At 34.8% G+C, this 18,908-nt stretch overlaps 1 long non-coding RNA gene across 10 annotated transcripts in view; it reads right to left on the bottom strand.

The window, feature by feature from the left end:
- Positions 1 to 6,781: 6,781 nt before the first annotated feature.
- The window catches only part of si:ch211-126g16.8, a 103,321-nt gene continuing 91,194 nt past the window's right edge, over positions 6,782 to 18,908 (bottom strand). For 3 of the 10 annotated variants that reach the window (XR_012384164.1, XR_012384163.1, XR_012384157.1), the window contains one exon: positions 11,386 to 11,441. This is a non-coding gene — a long non-coding RNA (si:ch211-126g16.8). Of the gene's footprint in view, positions 8,112 to 8,469; positions 10,061 to 10,512; positions 11,442 to 18,908 lie in introns of those variants that run through there. The other 7 variants (XR_012384162.1, XR_012384170.1, XR_012384166.1 and 4 more) reach the window with 7 other exon arrangements.

Genomic DNA, 18,908 nt, shown 5'->3' with positions numbered 1-18,908 from the left:
TATATCAGCAGTTTCTGAAATACTCTGACCAGTCTGTCTGACACAAACAGCCATGCCACATTCAAAGTCACTTAAATCACCTTTCTCATTCTGATGCTTAATTTGAACTGCAGCAGATTGTCTTGACTATGGCTGTTTCTCAATATGCGTTCTTCAGCGATCTTGCGTCCTCAAGTAACTTCATCATCAACTGCTAAAGTGCAGTTCAAATTCTCAAGACCGCAAGAATGAAGGATGCGTGAATCTTCCTAGATGTATTTTTGAAATCGAGGTTGCATGGATGCACAATTGAGCACCGAACTCGCTCTAGAAGTCCCAGAAGTTATTACGACTGGAGGTGGGAAGCGCAGCATTTTATATAGGTTTATTATTAATGTTTAGAGATATGACTTATTTACCTCAGACGTTTCCCTAAATGAAACAGTGAATATAAACATAACCATGAAAATCTTAATAAAGGAATAAACCCATTAAGTGTGTTTATTTGCTGAAATTCATAATAAAACCTGTTTTATTTTTATTGTGCAACATACATTTGTAATTTTTGTATATTTGTTTTTATACATAGTATATATTTTAAAAAGGAAAAAAAAATTGTGTATGAATGCTGTAATTGAATAATTTACCATTAAAAAAAGCAAAGCAAAGCAGGAAAAAACACAGCTTCTCATTTCTCAGAGGACGCGTTCTGTTCTTGTGGTCTCACAAGTTCATTCATCCGTGGTGACCTGGCAAGACCAGTCTTCACAAGAACGCAAGTCTGTTCTCTGCGTTCTTGGAATTGAGAAACAGCCCATGTCTACATGCTTAAATGCGTTGAGTTGCTGCCACGTGATTGGCTGATTAGAAATTTGTGTTAACGAGCAGTTGGACAAGTGTACCTAATAAATTGGCCAGTGAATGTATATTTGACTTTTTACAATGGATTACAGAATAATCTGTCATTATCTGAAAAAACACAAGAATGTATTTTTAAAATGGAAATTAAACAGAAACCCATAATGCATTTATTGTGTTTCATTGAAGTAAAAGTGAAATAAAAAATCAGAGCTCATCGATTACCTAGACATAAAGAAACATTAATCAAAACACTTAAACAAAAGCTTTCATACATGAATGTCATGTGATTATTTTTAACCTTAGGATTTTCACTAGATCAAATCATGAATTCCTCCATCAGTTAAGTTACAGGACATCATCAAAAAAAAAATCTATTCATTGAACCTAAACAAACAATAATAGACATCAATAGCAAAGAAAGTAGATTTATTGTTCTATTATAATATAAGTTCTGATAACAGAATGATCTCTCTTTCATTGTATTCAGTTTAACAAAGGTCTTTCTCTAAATCATTTATGAGGGTGTGGCATTAATGCAAATCATTTGAAGCTGACAGTAACAATATGTGCAAATAGTGCAGTGTGCTATTTAATCAGATAGATAACAGTGGGGGATTTACACAGTCCAAATTTCAGCTTCTTCCTTGCAAGTACAAACAGTAATTTAATAGCTAAAGTGTCTTCTTGTTAAGTCTAAAATTCCCAGCTCCAAGATGCTTTAACAGATGCTAAAAGGAAGCAACAAATATACACTCAAAATATTCACGAGCCTCTCTTGTAGTTTTGTTGACTAGTGTTAAGTTCCCATGTTTCATATCCACTTTGTATGTTAGTTCCTTTACCCTGTGCTCTCCTTTAGTCCCCATGGTTACCCCAGTTAGTTCCCCTGTGATTTGTGTTCACCATCCCATTGTTTAACCCTTTATTCTCCCTGTATATAAACCTGTGTGTTTCTGTTGTTGAAGGTCAGTCATTATCTGGTGTTTGGATGTAGTACCTCTTTTATTGTGCTTAGTTCCCCGTGCATTACGGCTTGCTCTTGTTTGAATTGTAAATCTTTGGTTCAGACGTGATCCAACAGTCACAGTCGTCTTTCTCCGAACTACATCTCTATTTACATTAATTTTGCACAAAATTATATATATATATATATATATATATATATATATATATATATATATATATAAAAGTTTCATCTAAATGTAGTAACAATGACAAAGAAAAAAAACTGTAAAACAAAGAGCGATTCAAATGTGATAACATCCAGAATGTAACATCGTCTTCAGTTCGACACAGAGACTGAGGGCGGAGGTAAGCACAAAAGTAGAGTTATGAAAGGCAGGATAAAAAAAAAAGCCAAATTTGACCAGTTTCATCAGTGCATCATAGCCTAGCCCACTGCACATTTGCTAATCTAGGATGAGAATGTGCTGCTATGTCAAGCCTGGTGTAGATAGCCAGGATAAGTGCACATTCATGGCAGTAAAAAACAGACCACGGGATTGGTAGCAGAATCAATGATGCAGATAAAACCTGTTGGGTATTGCACAAAATGAGGATAAGTTATCAAGCTAAGTTTTTCAAGCTATTCCGGATTAATTTAACCTTGACTCAGTTATTATTATGTATTATAATTATAATATTATCATTATGAAATTATGTAGATTTATTTTTTGCAGCTAACCTGCTTTAGAGCAGGCTAACAAGATTAATCCTGTCAGTTTCGCTGTCTGTGCTACTACAAATTAATGTGTTTTACACAAAAATATGCATGTTAAATTGTAGGAGAAAGATTCATTCATTCATTTTCCTTTGGCTTAGTCCCTTATTTATCAGTGATCGCCACAGTGGAATGAACCACCAACTATTCCGGCATATGTTTTACACCACCCCAGTACTGGAAAATGAAGAGATATTTAAGTGAGATAAAATATATTTAAATAAAATGTAAAATGTTTAATATGTCTGTTGATCCAGGAACATGTCCTGCTTGGGTAGAATCATACTAATCGAAATAACTAATCTTCTTCCTGGTTAGTGAGGTTTCACCAGGTAAAACAATTTCCTGGATCAACATCTGTGTTGATCCTAGAACAACATTTCAAAACAGCCAACCAGACAGATTAAAGAATAATTTTAACGTTCTACATCTGTATTCTACATCATTGCTATTCAGCTATTAATTGCCTTTAATTTTGAGAATAATTTACAGTTGGTAATTTTAGGGATAAGGTATGGATTGCATTTTCAAACAGGAATGATGTTCATAACTGAACATAAATGTTAATCCAAGGACAAAGGGAAGAAGAAGCGATGGGATGTGAAGTGATGGTGCTTTATAATGGTGTTTTACACATGTCAGATCATGGTCTAGTTCTAGTTTCTACTGTGTGTATACAAATTTCCAAACAGCTTCTGTTTAAATATGGTGAAATAATCATATTTATTTACCAATAACCATTTTGGGCTGTTGCACTTTATTACTGCGAATACTGCACCGCTTCTAGTCTTGATCGATCTCAACATTTCCTTGGTAAGTTTAAAAACTATGTTGGCATTAATGATTGCATTGGTATTGTTCACTGTTTTTTTTAACACTGCGCATGTTACACCAATGAAATATCATAAAAGGAAACTTCCTCTAATAACAAAACATACCCATTCAAAGTTAATTTTGCATAAAGACAAATCTCTTTGCATAAAACATAACAAAAAAAAATCTTCATATTCAAATCTCATAAGGCTGCATTAATTTGGGCAACCAGAACTAGAGACAAAAACAAAGAAAAGTTATTGTAAGGAGATTGGTATCCACATTTATGCTAATCTCTGTTTACTTATCCCAGTTACTAGGAACTGTCTGTATAAAGCACAGATGATTGATCTGCACTTGGGAAGATGACAGCAGCCCTTAATTGAAGGAAACAAAAATCTGCCTTTAAACTGGAAAGAAATATAATTTGACATTTATTGTGATAAATTATCAAAACTGACTGATATGACCATTTTATTGTAATTTATCTTTTGCCTATTGTCCTTACTCAAAGTGTGTGTATTGACCTTGGAAATTGTAAAGAAATAGAATAATTTTTTTAAATTTCTCATTACAGTTATCCTTTATTATTTATTAAAACATATTGGGGCCTATGGGCCTAGTTCAGTTCTAGTTCATTAAGCATGTGCCGTTCAGTTCTTCTGTGCAGAAAAAGAGAGTGCAGAAAAGCAGACAGGGAGAAAACCCACCGCCTTCTTCTGTGATTATAACATTGGTCTTTAGTTCTGAGGATTGTATGCAGACAATGTTTAATGATATGTTTTCTCCGATAGTACTGTATTACTGATGGAATATATCTGTGTGACCTAGGGCTTATGGAATTATTCATTTGCACTTAATAAATTACTAATACTTTTGACATTGATCTCTGCCTCTAAGGTTTGTATTGAACACGCATGGAAATATAGAGCTATATTCCAATACTAATCATAGAGGCTAAACCATTTTGTAGCAGGGTTGGACTGGGACAAAAAAAAATTGGCCCTGGCACTTTGGACTGGAGCGGCCCACTACATTAATCAAAATGTTCCCCATCTGTGCACGCCCTTGAATATGTTTACCAACTCCTATTCAATAAAAGCACAAAAGTATGGAGTATTAGCTGGGTTAATCAGCTTTATCACGATTGGACAGGTAACAAATAGAACATTCTCTGAATAGAAAACATAGATACTTACGTCTTACGGCACCCCTGCTAGGAAGTATTGTTCCATTGGAAAATGGACTTCGAAATGGAGTTCTCAGAGTATTTTGAAATGTGTTCGAACGTGTTCCATTTGAAGGGCACCGCGGCGCGAACACTAAAATGAGGTAAGAAAGCGTTTATGCCGCTGAGGCGTAATTACAGGACTTAATTATATGCAAGTGTGTAATCTACTGGTTGCCAGTAGGCCTACATCGGTAGTATAGAGGATTAAAACAGAATACGAATAAAAAGATATTCAAATTCGTAGCCAGCCTATTGAAAGAGGTGGTACTTTTTCTTAAAAACTGGACCTTTTTGCTGTGATTTTCTATTCAATTATGAATTATGAATACTGAATTTTAGTGACACCTTTTAAGCACTAATCTTTGCTGGATTAGCTTGTCGGATGGTGATCATAACCACATTTTCTGATAGGCCTACCAAAAATCTTTTCTATAATTTTATTAAAGTGCATACCATACTATTTTACTGCAAAATAAATTCAAACTGCATTTAAAATACATTTAAATTGTAAATTATTACAGTTTTTTAATAATATTATGCAATTACCATTTTAAATTAAACATTTTTAATACTTTTTTAATAGTTATTTTAAAAAACAAATGTATAATCATCTATCATTAAAAAAAAAAAGGAATCAGTTTAAACTTGTTTTAATTAAAGGCAAATAACATTTATTCATTCATTTTCTTTTTGGCTTGGTCCATTTTCCAGCTTATTTACTCAGTCAGAATTTGAATAATAAAAAAATATGTTTGTCTTAAAGCTTTCTTCTATGGGTTATTTTCACAATTTATGATGGGACAGCAATCAAAAATGGGACAAATGAGCTCATGTAGGGGAAAAATTCTTGACTTTGACAGTGAAGGGTGAATTTGATATTTATATTCACTTTTTATAAAACGAGATTATTTGTATACTAAACACTGCTGCTGCTTTTAAGCACATTAAAAAAGCTATGATTTGATGTAAATTAATTGTAGGCTACATATTGTTTCAATCTATGCTTTTGAGCGTACATAGACTATTTTTGATATCCATGTTAAATGCAAAATGTACTATCAAAAAAAAAAAAAAAAAAAGCTACTGAGCACTTAAAAAAATATTAGTAGCCTAATTTTAGGAATCTTTTTAATTTTTCCGCTTTGGTTTAAAAGCCTCATTTGTCACAATTACTGGAATAGAGTAACCTCACTCATGTATTACTGTAATGTATTGAGCATGTTAGTAAGTTATTAACTCAAAATTGTTACATATCTTTGGGGAAATATACATTGTGCAGTTGATGCTTTTATTGCATTTTACTTAAAGGGACAGTTCACACAAATGTAAATGTATTCATTAATTACTCACCTTCAAGTGGTTTCAAACCTTTATGAGTTTTTCTTCTGTTGAACACTAAAGAAGATAGATTTGAAGAATGCTGAAAACTTGTAACCACTGACCTTATATAGGAAATACAAATGACTGGTTTACAGCATTCTTCAGTATATTTTCCTTTTTGTTCATTCAATAAATAAAAACTTATAAATGTTTAGAACAATGGAGAATGAGTAATTTATGACTGAATTTGCAGCTTTGGTTGAACTATACCTTTAAGCTAGTTTGAGAATCAGACATGAAGCACTGCCTGGCATCAGTCCTGCATGCTCTCACTGAAACATCTATGATGCTGGTAAAGACGTTGGACTGGGTGACATAATTTTTGGTGGGGTTTCCTGAAGAGAGTTTGAGAAGAACTTTCTGAAAGAGTGACGTTTCAAAGCACAAAAATATATAAATGAATTATTGACTGAATTAAAATAAAAGATGAGAGTGACACAGTGACTCGGTGGTTAGCACTGTGGTACAGGTGAATTGAATAAGCTAAATTGGCCATAGTGTGTGAGTGTGAATGCAAGAGTGTATGAGTGTTTCCCATTGTTGGGTTGCCGATGGAAGGGCATCCGCTGCGTAAAACATATGCTGCATAAGTTAGTGGTTCATTGCTGTGCGGTGACCCCTGATGAATAAACGGACTAAGCCAAAAGAAAATGAATGAATGGATAAAAGATGATTGAGATTGATAAATGACTTTTTATTTAAGATTTTCTACAAAACATTTCCCTTTTATTTAGATTTTGCCCCAAGTTTTATTTTTTTTTGTGTGTTGCAGCCATTAAAATCTGAACTTGATTTTATAGAATACAATTTATTTAGTCATGTGAAAACATTAGACATTTTTTCTTTTTAAAGAGAATTAACAAGTCATTATAACCAAATTTACAAAAATTGAATTGCATTTACTTAAGTGTCCCACCTTTTTTGAAATTGGGTCTGTAAATTTTTCCATGTAAATGTAGACTTTCAACATGCTTAACCTTTATTTGAAACAAACAAACAAACAAACAAACAAACAAACAAACAAACAAAAGTCATGAAAAGCAGTGGTTCAGATTGTTTGATTTTTTGTATCATTTTTTACATTGTGTGTTTTTTTTTATCCTTTCAAAGCTGTGAAAGGACTCCAATAACAGTAAGATATTCATATTTTGGTTTAAAAGAAAATAAATCGTATAAAACAGGATTTTATGTTGTCAATTTAATAGTTGTGAATAAAAATGTAAAATTATATCTAGAGATATGTGGCTTCACAGACATTCGCTGACAAATTCACAAATCCCATTCAGATTATATGATTCCTCTTGGCCGGTTATAACAGTCACTGTGTTAAATTATGTGATTCTGTCTGGATAAATTATTCTGTCATCAAGAAGCCGCATAAATGACAAATGTAATTGTCTGCTTTGTTAGTTTACATGGTGATTCCAGTACTCACTTGCAAGGCTGCAGAAGTGTCTCTGCAACATTTATTTATTTTATTCTGTCATGGTAGTTCCATGATCACATGTTATACAAATGTACACATCATACAAGCGTTGCCAGAACTCGCAGTACTCAAAGCCTTTCATGAAAGCAGTTCTCTCTCTTTCTTGACATTTTAAAAGCTGGGCACAGAAAAGATTCTGTGCTGCAATTGGTCAGTGTCACCCATGTGACAGAACTTATTGAATGATGGGGAAAAAATGAAACATGACTTTCTGAGATGAAGTCATGAAGCATGGCAGACATAGCATTCTTTGTCATGCACTGACACACTACACGAGAAGAAATGATTAAATCAATATGCCTATTTGTTGTTTATGAATCCCCATAACTGACACAGTGGCTCAGTGTTTAGCACTGTCACCTCACAGCAAGAAGGTCGCTAGTTCAAGTCCCGGCTGGGTCAGTTGGCATTTCTGTGTGGTGTTTGCATCTTCTCCCTCTGTTCGGTGGGTTTTCTCCACGTTCTTTGGTTTTCCCCAAAGTCCAAAGACATGCGGTATAGATGAATTGAATAAACTAAATTGGCCGTAGGGTATATGAGAGTGTATGGGTGTTTCCCAGTACTGGCTTGCAGCTGGAAGGGCATCCGCTGCGTAAAACATATGCTTGAATAGTTGGTGGTTCATTCCGCAGTGGCGACCCCTGATGAATAAAGGGACTAAGCTGGAAAATAAATGAATGAATCCCCACAACACCCTACAGTATACGGAAATCGTCTATGAAAAAAAGCCTCAGAAATCAAGGCTTTGTTGTTTGTTGAACTTGGTTTATAAAGTCAATACAATATTTGCGATCATACTCATTCTGATATTCATGCATTTTTCTTAATTATAAAAGTGTCATTATTTCTGTGCATGTTTCCCTTGTAGCAAACAAATTGTAAATAGTTTATGATTAAGAATATCAACATAGAAGCAAATCTGCACTACAATTATCCTGCTGAGACCCACTCAATTTTTTTAATCTGTGATTTTCTACATCCTTTGGGTAAAAAAAAAAATACAATTTAGAGTTTTTACATTTTGTTTTTATTTTTACAGCATGTCCACTGTAGTGGACTACAGGACCATTTTAGTTTGAATCGACCGCCACTCAGACAACAATACTGTACAGGATATGGCTGAAAAGGGATATTAATCCAATATTAATGTAACAAAAACAGAAAAAAAGCCATTTTTCCTTTTGTATTGAAATTCCTAATACAGTTTAGTCTGAAAGACAGCCGAACTAAAAAAAAAACACAAAAACACAAAAGAAATTATGTTATTCTAAAACAACATAAAACATAAAAGCGTTTAAAACTGATTGTCAGTCTCTCTAATTGTCTTTAACTCTGTAATTGTCTGATTGTCAGACTCTAAATCAGAGTTTTCCTCATCTATTTTATAAAGAATCCTCTCTGCTTCAGTTCTGCCCCCTACAACATGCAGTCATTAATTACATTAAGATGTTCCCGGTTTCCACTATGATGATATTTTGAAACACAAACAAGTTAATAGCTTTAAAAGCTAAATGTATCGTTCCTGACACTTTAATAAACAAATATATATGTAATAATATTAGTTAAAAAAAGCTAAATTTTACATACCTCACTTCCCATAAAATGTGCTTTTTTGTTTGTCGGTAATTTTGGATGCAGTGTAAGAAGTGGCTCCTAACATGCCAGCCAATCAAATGACATTACTAGAGAGCCCAGGATGTCCTCTGAACAGTACAACACAATGACTGTAAAAAATATGGATGACGCGACAGCCCCTTTTCCCATTGAACGCCTTGAGGGCAAAACGCCTGCTTGACGGGCACAAACTGTCGCAAAAGACTGCTGAAATTGGAGCCTTGACATGCGCAGAAGGACTGTCTGATGGAGCCAGAGGAGGAGCCTCGAAAATAGGAGCCTCGAGTCGAGCTTCCAACCAAACGCTTTATGTAAAATCAACCATGCCCCCCGAACTTTTCAGCATGCGTTTGCTGTCATATCAACACAAATGGATGTAATAACGTTAACAAATATGAGGGTTTTATATATTCAATCGCGCCAGCTCCGGGCCGCAGCGCATAACCTACTCACGGCATCGCGGGCTAATTCCGGCTCGCATGCGGCAGCGCCGGCTCGCTCGGCCGCCGCATCTAGCTCGATTGACTCGGGCTGGAATCGGGCAGTGAGTCCAGGCATCCGGAGTAGGTCCAGCAGAGGTAGTCAGTCTGAGCTTTGAGGGGTAAGTCTCCGGCAGGCGAGAATCTAGCTGGAACTGGCCCGAGTGTATTTTGCTATCTGGGTGGCTAGGCGTACGTGTATCAGCAAACTAATAAAGCCCGAAAAAAGCCCTGACCTTAGCGAATAAACAGTGTTCCACCAGGATCATGTATGTCAGAAACTGTAGTTTACTGCTGAACTCATTTTGTCATGGTAAAATATCACAGAAATCGAATAATAACACTTCAGTCTTCTGCCGAAGCTCAGACGCGCTGCTTTGAGAAACTGTCAATCACAACTGTCAATCACGATGACACGCCCAGCATTAAATTACTGCTAAAAACAAACTGTTTACAAAAATGAAGATCTGCACCTATTTCAGCACAATAACCAGTGCCTTAATCCAGTGGTTCTCAAAGTGGGGGTCGGGACCCCCCGAGGGGTCGCGGGGCAATGAAGGGGGGTCGCCTGGTGATTTCCAAAAATCTATTTATTTTAATTAAACCATTAGAATTAACATATTTTAACTATACTGAAAATAAAAATAGTCGTTTATAGTTACTATATAGTTATTATAGTAGCTTATAGTTACTAGTTCTATTGGATTGCGACCCCTGGGGTAATTACATTATATTAAAGGCAGCAATAGCGTCAGATGCATTTTGATTTTATAACATCAGGTTATACTTTCTGGCACATTTAAAGCACTGACACAAATTTAATTGGTGCGTCTGCGTCATTGCATGCAAGGTTTCTGTATTTATAACCACCTCAGAGGATATTGGGGGTCGCGAGTCACTGGCATTGTTATTTTGGGGGTCGCGGGCTGAAAAGTTTGGGAACCCCTGCCTTAATCGACCAGAACTATCTTTCGGGACATTTTATTGCAAGTGTAATAAATTTTTTTATTTAGGCTCAAGTCTCCTTCATTAACACTGAGGAGGCGGGCTTTATGACTTGTACTGCAGCCAGCCCCCAGGGGGCGATCTAATGGCCGAGACCTTCAGTCAAACGCAGGCTTGCGGCACACTTGGACAACATTACTGACAGAGTAGCTCAGAAAATTCAAAGAAAGTTCATGAAAACGCAATGTCCACTACAGAGGACACAAGTCAATGGGCGGGGTCTCAGGAGTTATAAACACTGATTTCACACAGACTTTAAGGTAAAACAGAAATCTTACCACACTTCCTAAAGTTTCTCTTTATATTTGACCATATTTTTAAAATATTTGTTTTTCTGTCTAGGTAATCTAATTCTTGCTCTGTAATCTTGAGGTCTGGACTCTGTGGAGGCCAGTTCATGACTATACATACTGAATATTAATTCAGTGATCAGGCAGAGAAAGAAAGACTAATACATGTAAGTAATAAGTCGCAAGAGGCTGTGATGTGTTGTGAATAAGTCATAGCTGAAGGGCCTTGTTTGGCATGATACAAAGCACATCTGTAAACCCTTTATTCACAAAGCATCCCAGCTTCTCATACCTTTTGCTTTTATCTATGCGGTTACCACATATAATTTTGGAGCCTCCAAAAGGATTAAATGTTCTAGAATGTTCCTGACAGCAACAGAAATATAATTGTCTTAGTTAAACTATCTAAACATTCAAAATCCTGTCAACGAAATCCACAAGAAAAAGAAAAACTCCAACAAAGACACACCCAGGCCTGATTACTGCCACATCTGTTTGAAATCAGGAAATCACTAGAATAGGACTTGCCTGACAAAGTGAAGTAGACCAAAAGCAGATCTGAAACAGTAAAAGTAAGACAAATCTGTGGAAAAAAGAAGAAGAAATCAGTAAGAAACCCTACTGCAAAGCCTACAGTATATGTGTGAGTTACGATTAAGAAACCAAAGCAACAATCAAAGAAATCACAAACTTTGTTAGTGGTATAAATTGTATGACTTCACATTGTATGAGTGCCGAATTTCATGGTGAAGATGACCCGCCTTTATTTTTAATTAACAAAAATTTCTGAACTTGTATATTAAAGTGCACCGATCATGTAAAATCAACTTTTGGAAGCTGTTTGGACAGAAATGTGTGTAGGAATAGTGTGTATACAGTCATATTAGAATGGTACACAACGATTTAAAAATATATATATATTTTCTAAAATTAAAACAGGATCCAAATCCCAGCAATTCTGATTCCAACTGCATCTTGACATTTGCATTTAAAGTCATAGGCGCAAAACATCTAAAATTGCTTCTGACCCAAAAATTGACATTTTCAGCAGGGTATAATAAATGATCTGTTGGGTATTTTGAGCTGAAACTTCAGATCCTTTCTTTAGGCTTGTATTTTATAAAGGGGCATAACAGGAGCCCTTTAAAACACAACTATTATGTATGGGGACACATTGAATCTTTTAAATTAAGTCTCTGAGTAATTTCTTGCCTAAAATAACATTCAGTTGAAGTCAGAATTATTAAGGAGGTGGAAGGGGGGATTCTTCCAAAACAAACATAAAGTAGTTGGTCTATTTATTGTAAGCTTGAATCAATCTGATTGGATTATTGCTGATTACAGATGAGAGACCAACATCAATTAATCATATCATATGCTCCCCTCGAAATTAGTTTGTAAAACTTCATTTCAAAGGGTCCTTCAAAGTGGACAATTTTGTGCACTTCGGGTATGAGCTGAAAATTCAATATGTCAGTCATGTTTAACTTTGAGGTGCCCTTGGAGGGCAATAGGTCCGATTTGAAATGCACTGTGAACATTACAACTTATGTCAAGTTCACACTGCACGGTTTTCCCTCACCAACAAGTCTTGTGAAATCTTAGATTTCTTAAATCTTAGAGGTAAAACTGTCCTTTTTCACAAAGTGTGAATTTTTAGAGATCTGATCTGAGACAACAATCAACATATCGCAGATACCTGTTAAATATTTGGCATGCTAAATATGTCAACTGAATCACATGACCTACAGCCAATAAGACAGCAAGAAACAGGGCAGCAGGGAATTTGGGAGGTGTTTTAGACCACAATCTCAGAATAAATAAGCTTTACAATAACATTCAAAAGATACAAAGCATAAACGTTTGCAGCAGCACATTGCATGCTTATTGATTGACCTTCATCTCCCAACTTCAAACATGTGATTTTGATTTATTTTTTTATCACTTCTGAAGTCCGCTAGGGAATCAAACAGAATTATAATATATTGTTTTTGGTGTAAGCATGCAGTGTGTCACCGATCCATCGTGCAGTGTGAACACAGCAGCAACTGAATGCTACCGCAGAGAGTCATGCAGTGTGAAAACAACGACAATCCAACAACTTTGAAAATCATGTAGTGTCAACTCAGCATATACGTGTGTTGGAGCAGGGTTGAAACTAAACTATGCAGGACTGCAGTCCAACCTTTACAAAAAACTCTGTCAAGATGGACAAATGGCTAATCTGACCAGAAGACTTTGGTTTTGTGAAATCATCAACAAATGTCTGAAATCAGAGGCAAATCAGTGCTCGTACACACAAGCAGATATCAAGCAGCGTAAATGATCAAAGATGTGATCTGAGAGAATTGCCAGTGGAATATTTAGCATGGTAAATACATTGGCGATGACCTACAGCCAATGAGAGTCAAGATACAGGGCCATGTGGAGTTCTCAGAAAAAAATCTACTTTACAACATCATTAAACAGAGACAAACATTTACTGCAGCAGCCACACATTGGAATATTATTGTTTGACCTTCAATGGTCAACTCTGATCACACAAGTGATTTTGTGTCATTTCCTCATCCCTTAGAGAGAGATTACTTGGCTATAGTGTTGCTTTGCGTAACTGATTCAACAACTTTGAAAATTGTGCAGTGTGACCTCAGCATTACCAATCCTTATAATTTGAGTGAACCATATTTATATTCTTTGACACCTTCCAGGAAGGTGAGAACACATTATTTGAATGCAGGATAGTATTACCATCACAAGCGGTCTAGCCATTGCAGATGGCTGGAAACTACTCACTGTCACCCAAACTACAATTCTGCCATCAAACTGCACTACATTTCCCATCAGGCACCTCACTCACACATCCGTTCTGAATCACCCCTGATTACTTGCACACAGCTGTAGTTTATGAAGACAGACTATATGGACTATATATAGACCTGACATCACACACATTGCTGAGTCTTCGAAACCGTAAGTGCACAGTTTAGTTAACATTATGAAGCTGCAGGCCCGGAGACCCAACCGCACGCTCAGACCTGCTCGCTCAGACAGCTAGCTAGACCTGCACTTCCAGACCTTCACAGTGCCACCTGCTGTTTGAAAGATTGACTAACCTGAAGTCAGCTGTTTATAAATTGTAACTATTTTTCTACTATTAAATATTACGCTATGATTGAATACATTATTGTATAAAATATTAAACATACTAGATTTTGATTTGATGCATTAATTCTGTTGAATTTTTATTAATTGAATTTGTAAGAAGATATTGTTCAGTTATTTCAATATTTTCAGACATTTTTTGTTTTTTTTAATCATTAAGGATTTATCACTGTTTTGTATAGAGTTGAGGGAATGAATATTATCCTCATTTACAATACATTTCTTAACATACAATAAAGTATAGTACTATGAGTAATTTTTTCACAACAAACTTTTTCATGAGGTCCTACAAGTTATCAAGCTTTAAACAATGCAGAGAAAAATGGTGAAAAATAATAATTGGAGTAATAATTATTTTTTACGTAGAAAATAACTGTTGGGGAGATTTTTCATTTTTAGAGCAAAAAACTAGAAATATCTGCAGCATTTGGTGCACTGTATTAGTGTTTGCAGAGACCACTCTTTTTGAATGGTAATATCAATCTGGGAAAAAATACACAATTCACAAGCTAATAATTTTTCTATTATTCTATGCAGATGAACTGATATTTTGATTTCCAAAAAATGTATTTGTAATCATTACAGAACTTTTTAATAATTGATAAACTGTTATTGTGTTGCTGTTATTGTCTTTGGTAGCACTTTCAGATAGATAATACAGATGTACAGAAGACCTACATACCACTAAATTATGTTACAAATAATAAATGCATTATATATTATACATTTTATTTTAACTTTTTTTTTTATTTTGCCAGAAAACATTTTAAAAAAGTGTCCCAGAATGACACAATAACACTGAAAATAAGAGCAAGCTGTAAATATCACACAATAATGCTCTTTTGACATTAATTTTGATCAAATTAAACACTGAAATAATTGTTTTTTAGTGTAATATTTTACACCACATTGACTTATGCCATAAAACCTGCTCATTTTCAGGAATCGCTTTAATAATCTTATACTATATCAATAACCTTATACTGGCGTTTCTGATGTTGCTGCTTGCTAGTAAGTGCTGGTCTGAGCATACAGTTGGGTCTCCGTACCTGCCGCTTCACCCAACCCAACAGCTGGTGGCACTGTCTGAGAAATCAATAGGTCTGGAAATGCAGGTCTGTACGCTCAGGTCTGAGCATGCAGTTGGATCTCCGGGCCTGCATCTTCACCTTATTCCAACATGGGCAAAAATTATATCCGGTATTAGGAGGAATGACGATTTACGATATATTTCCGGTATTTTTCCATAAATGGTAACTTGAGAGTTAAAGCTTTTATTAAAACTTTATTAAACATTTTTTTAAGCAAAATATAATTCAAACACTGGTGATTCCCTCCCTGTTTACAAATAAACAGCTGCATGAAAAATAACAGCTGCACAAAATCTCTGATAAATAAAATACAGTACAGGTTTTTCTCCTGCTTAAAAACACTGTTGCCAGCTACTCTCTGTAATGGTTCAGTTACAGTAACCAACTGACAACACTGTTGCCAGTTACTTACTGTAACCAAACTTTTATAGTGAGTAGCTGGCAACAGTGCTGCCAGTATTCTACTGTAAAAAAGCCTGGTAAGGTTTAACAGTGTGCATTTGGATCCTCACCTCTGTTGCCAGAGCCAATCATTACAGATAGTATCTTATGCAATGAGAAAAGTAGAACAGGTTATTTTAATTATTCAAGAGGCATGAAAAAAATTTTAATGGCATATTTGCAACTTGCACCAATGCGAACCCTCGTTTGGTGAAATGAATATGAATCAGTTATAGTGTTGCCTTTCTGGACTCCCAAGAGCTTGATGAAGGAATCACTGGAAAATTGGGCATTTTCTCTGGCTGCATGACATGGTAGTATGTTTATTCACTGTCGTTAGGCTGACACATTTTGAAGAGATGGACTGAATTGGTTTTTGCCAAGGCCTGGCTAAAAATGCAGGTGCAGTGACTCGTTTGTTTGTCTTATTCGTTAGATTTACATTTATTGCATATCCCCTATCATAGGTAGAATGTAATAAATGTAAATGTAATGATTAAGAAACACAATGTGCCATAGACAGAGAAATGAACCGTCTTTTGAAAATGTACTCCTCAAATAAAAAATATATATATAATTTTTAAAGATTTTCTCATTAAAAACTTATGGACTCATGGAAAGATTAAAAGATGAATGTGCAGAACAATATATTAAGGACATGTTTTGCAGCTGCATAAATAAGTAAAGAGTGGGTGGCCATGAAGAGCAGGCTTGTTTTGTTGCCAACAGAGTCTGAGGAGGAGAAGAATGTAAGAAGTAGTTTCATGAAAACAGGGACTCCCACAAGTGAATGAGCGAGGAAACCTGTTCTGGAGTGTGATCACACCATAAAGATGCTGACTGTTGAAAGAGAATCTGCTCTAAGTGTTCAGACAGCACAGCAGAACTTAGTTTTTGTAGATAAGGTTGGTTCTCTCAGACAAACATTAATTTCCCTGTAACACATTAACTATGTAATATTTTGGGCAGTGTTGCTAAACAGTGTTGATGATCATCCAGGCTCATAGTCAGGAGGGGTTTGTGGGGTTCCAAAGACCAACCCCTCACTGACAAGGGTCCAGAATTTATCCCATACAAATGCTCATTTATCTTATTTTGGTTTGCTATGGCATTATAAATTGTGAAGAAAAAAAAAAAAAAAAAAACATCGAAAAAGGTTTTAAGACCAAGCGGATTCCTCTGTTGGCTGTTGTGACTTCAGCTAATCAGTTTTGGCCAATGCAAACTATTAATTTTCATGAGTCCAACATTTAGCTGTGCAAGAAAACATACAATCTGACGTAAGTCATCCTGTATTGGTTTTAAATAGAGAAAATATTTTACAAGTGGTATTTAAAATCTTGCACTTTTTTCTTAAAACAAAAAGTGATCCCAAAAGCAGCCCATATTACTATTAATTTGAATACTAATTTGGCTATTGTTGTTGTCCATGAATTTTCAAATGGACCTTTTTACAAGAGTGGCTAGAATTATTATTATTGTTTTAGTTTTTTATTATAGAAATGGCCAAAATCTGACAGAGGAAAGTTTAATATTTTTTATTTGTGTAATAAATGACAACAGACTACGTTTATTTTTATTTTTTTATATAATGGTAGATGAAAGAATAAATTAGTATTTAAAAAAACAAGTACCTTTTTCCTTATCTCTTTATTCTAAATCTTTAGGTAATATTTCGGTTCATCAAAATGTTTGGTTATGATGACCATCCGATAAGCTAATACAGCTAAAAATAGTGCTTACAATGCATTATTTAATCCTCATAGTTAAATAAAAAATGAGGCAAATAACTGCAAAAAGGTCCACTTTTTGAGAAAACAGAACTACCCCTTTCATCAGGCTGCTACAGACCTGTTATAATTTTATAAAGTTGTTGTAGCTGCTACAACAGATTAAACATTAGTGTTCAACAAAACAAATAAATGATCTGAACTGTGCAAACATTAAAAGGGTATGTCATTTACTCACCCTCCAGCCATTCAATGTGTTTAAGTGTCATTTTTCATTTCTTATGAAAAAACAAACAATAGAAACCATCACAGAGATTCTAATGGTTTCTAAAAAAAGATTCTAAAAAACATTATAGTTTCCATTAAAACCATACAAATTGTATTATATTTTGTATTGGCTTTTTTTTTTTTGTTATTGTGGCAGCTCATACCAACAAACAGATTAATGTTTTAATAGGTGAAACGATCGATCAATGCAAAAAACAAAGCATTATTTACTTTATTGCCTTTCAATCCAGCTATAATCATAACAATTCTTATTTATATAGTTCTAAAAACAATTTTTAAAGTGTGGATGATCAAAATGCATCATCATAAAGTATGTAATCAAAGTAGCCTACCCTCTGGTCCACCTTGTTGGGGGTTGAGCATTGGGCTAATGACCCAACTCGTAAAATATAAGATGTTTTAAAACACCAACATGATGTGGCTAAATATCAACTTCGATATAAATGGCCCTGGGAGTAAGTAATCAATCAAAGTAACCTGTGCATAAAGTCAAATTGTGCAGGCTGTCAGACTACAATGTTATTTAATGTACAATAGTGCCCTCTATGGGTGGAAAGATTTGTGTTGCATTTTCCCTTGAACAGAAATAAATCACAGGTATCTCATTTTAAAAATAATCTCTTGCAGCTTTTTAAACATGTACAATTTCTTCTAGAAGGTATTGCTATTGGTGAGTGTGTCAATCGCATGAGAGATCTCATGATAGATGAATAATTTGAATCGTTTATTATTATTTAGTTATACATGTATAATTTGAATTAATTTAATAAAATGTTGGAATGTGGCTTTTTAATTGTCTCTCATTAAAAATGCAATGCAATAATTGTAATGTTATTAATATGGATTGTTGCAACATGTGGCAAGAAAATCAGATCATTTGTTTATGGGGAAATAATAGCCAAAGACTCAAATGCTAGAGACACCCTAAGCCAAACAATGATTTTGTGACAGTATTTGCATGCTGACTTCTGACTGGTTTTGAAAGCCCTTGGTTGGCTTCAGAGTGTGCAAAGTAAAATACAGCTCCAGTTGTACCTTTTTCATGCAGAAACCAACAAACATCCATCAATATATGAGCAATTCTTTTTGTGTCACACACACTGGCTTTACTTAAATCAAAAGTTCTAACATTTCTCATGGGCTAAAAGAGGTGAGGTTTTGTTTCCTATATAGTTACACAGTTATCATTTGAACCTTATGTACTTGAGGGAAATTAAAGATTATCTTATTAAGAATAAATACAAAAGTAATTATTTACAAAATAATTACAATGTATAATTAAGATTTTGTTTGCAATTTATGGTTTTTTTAAGTAATTATTCTAGAGTACTTATACTA

This window comes from Danio rerio, chromosome 8 (genome assembly GCF_049306965.1).
Source record: "Danio rerio strain Tuebingen ecotype United States chromosome 8, GRCz12tu, whole genome shotgun sequence".
NCBI lineage: Eukaryota > Metazoa > Chordata > Actinopteri > Cypriniformes > Danionidae > Danio > Danio rerio.
Note: the sequence above shows the minus strand (reverse complement) of the source record. Positions and strands in the feature narration are given on the sequence as shown.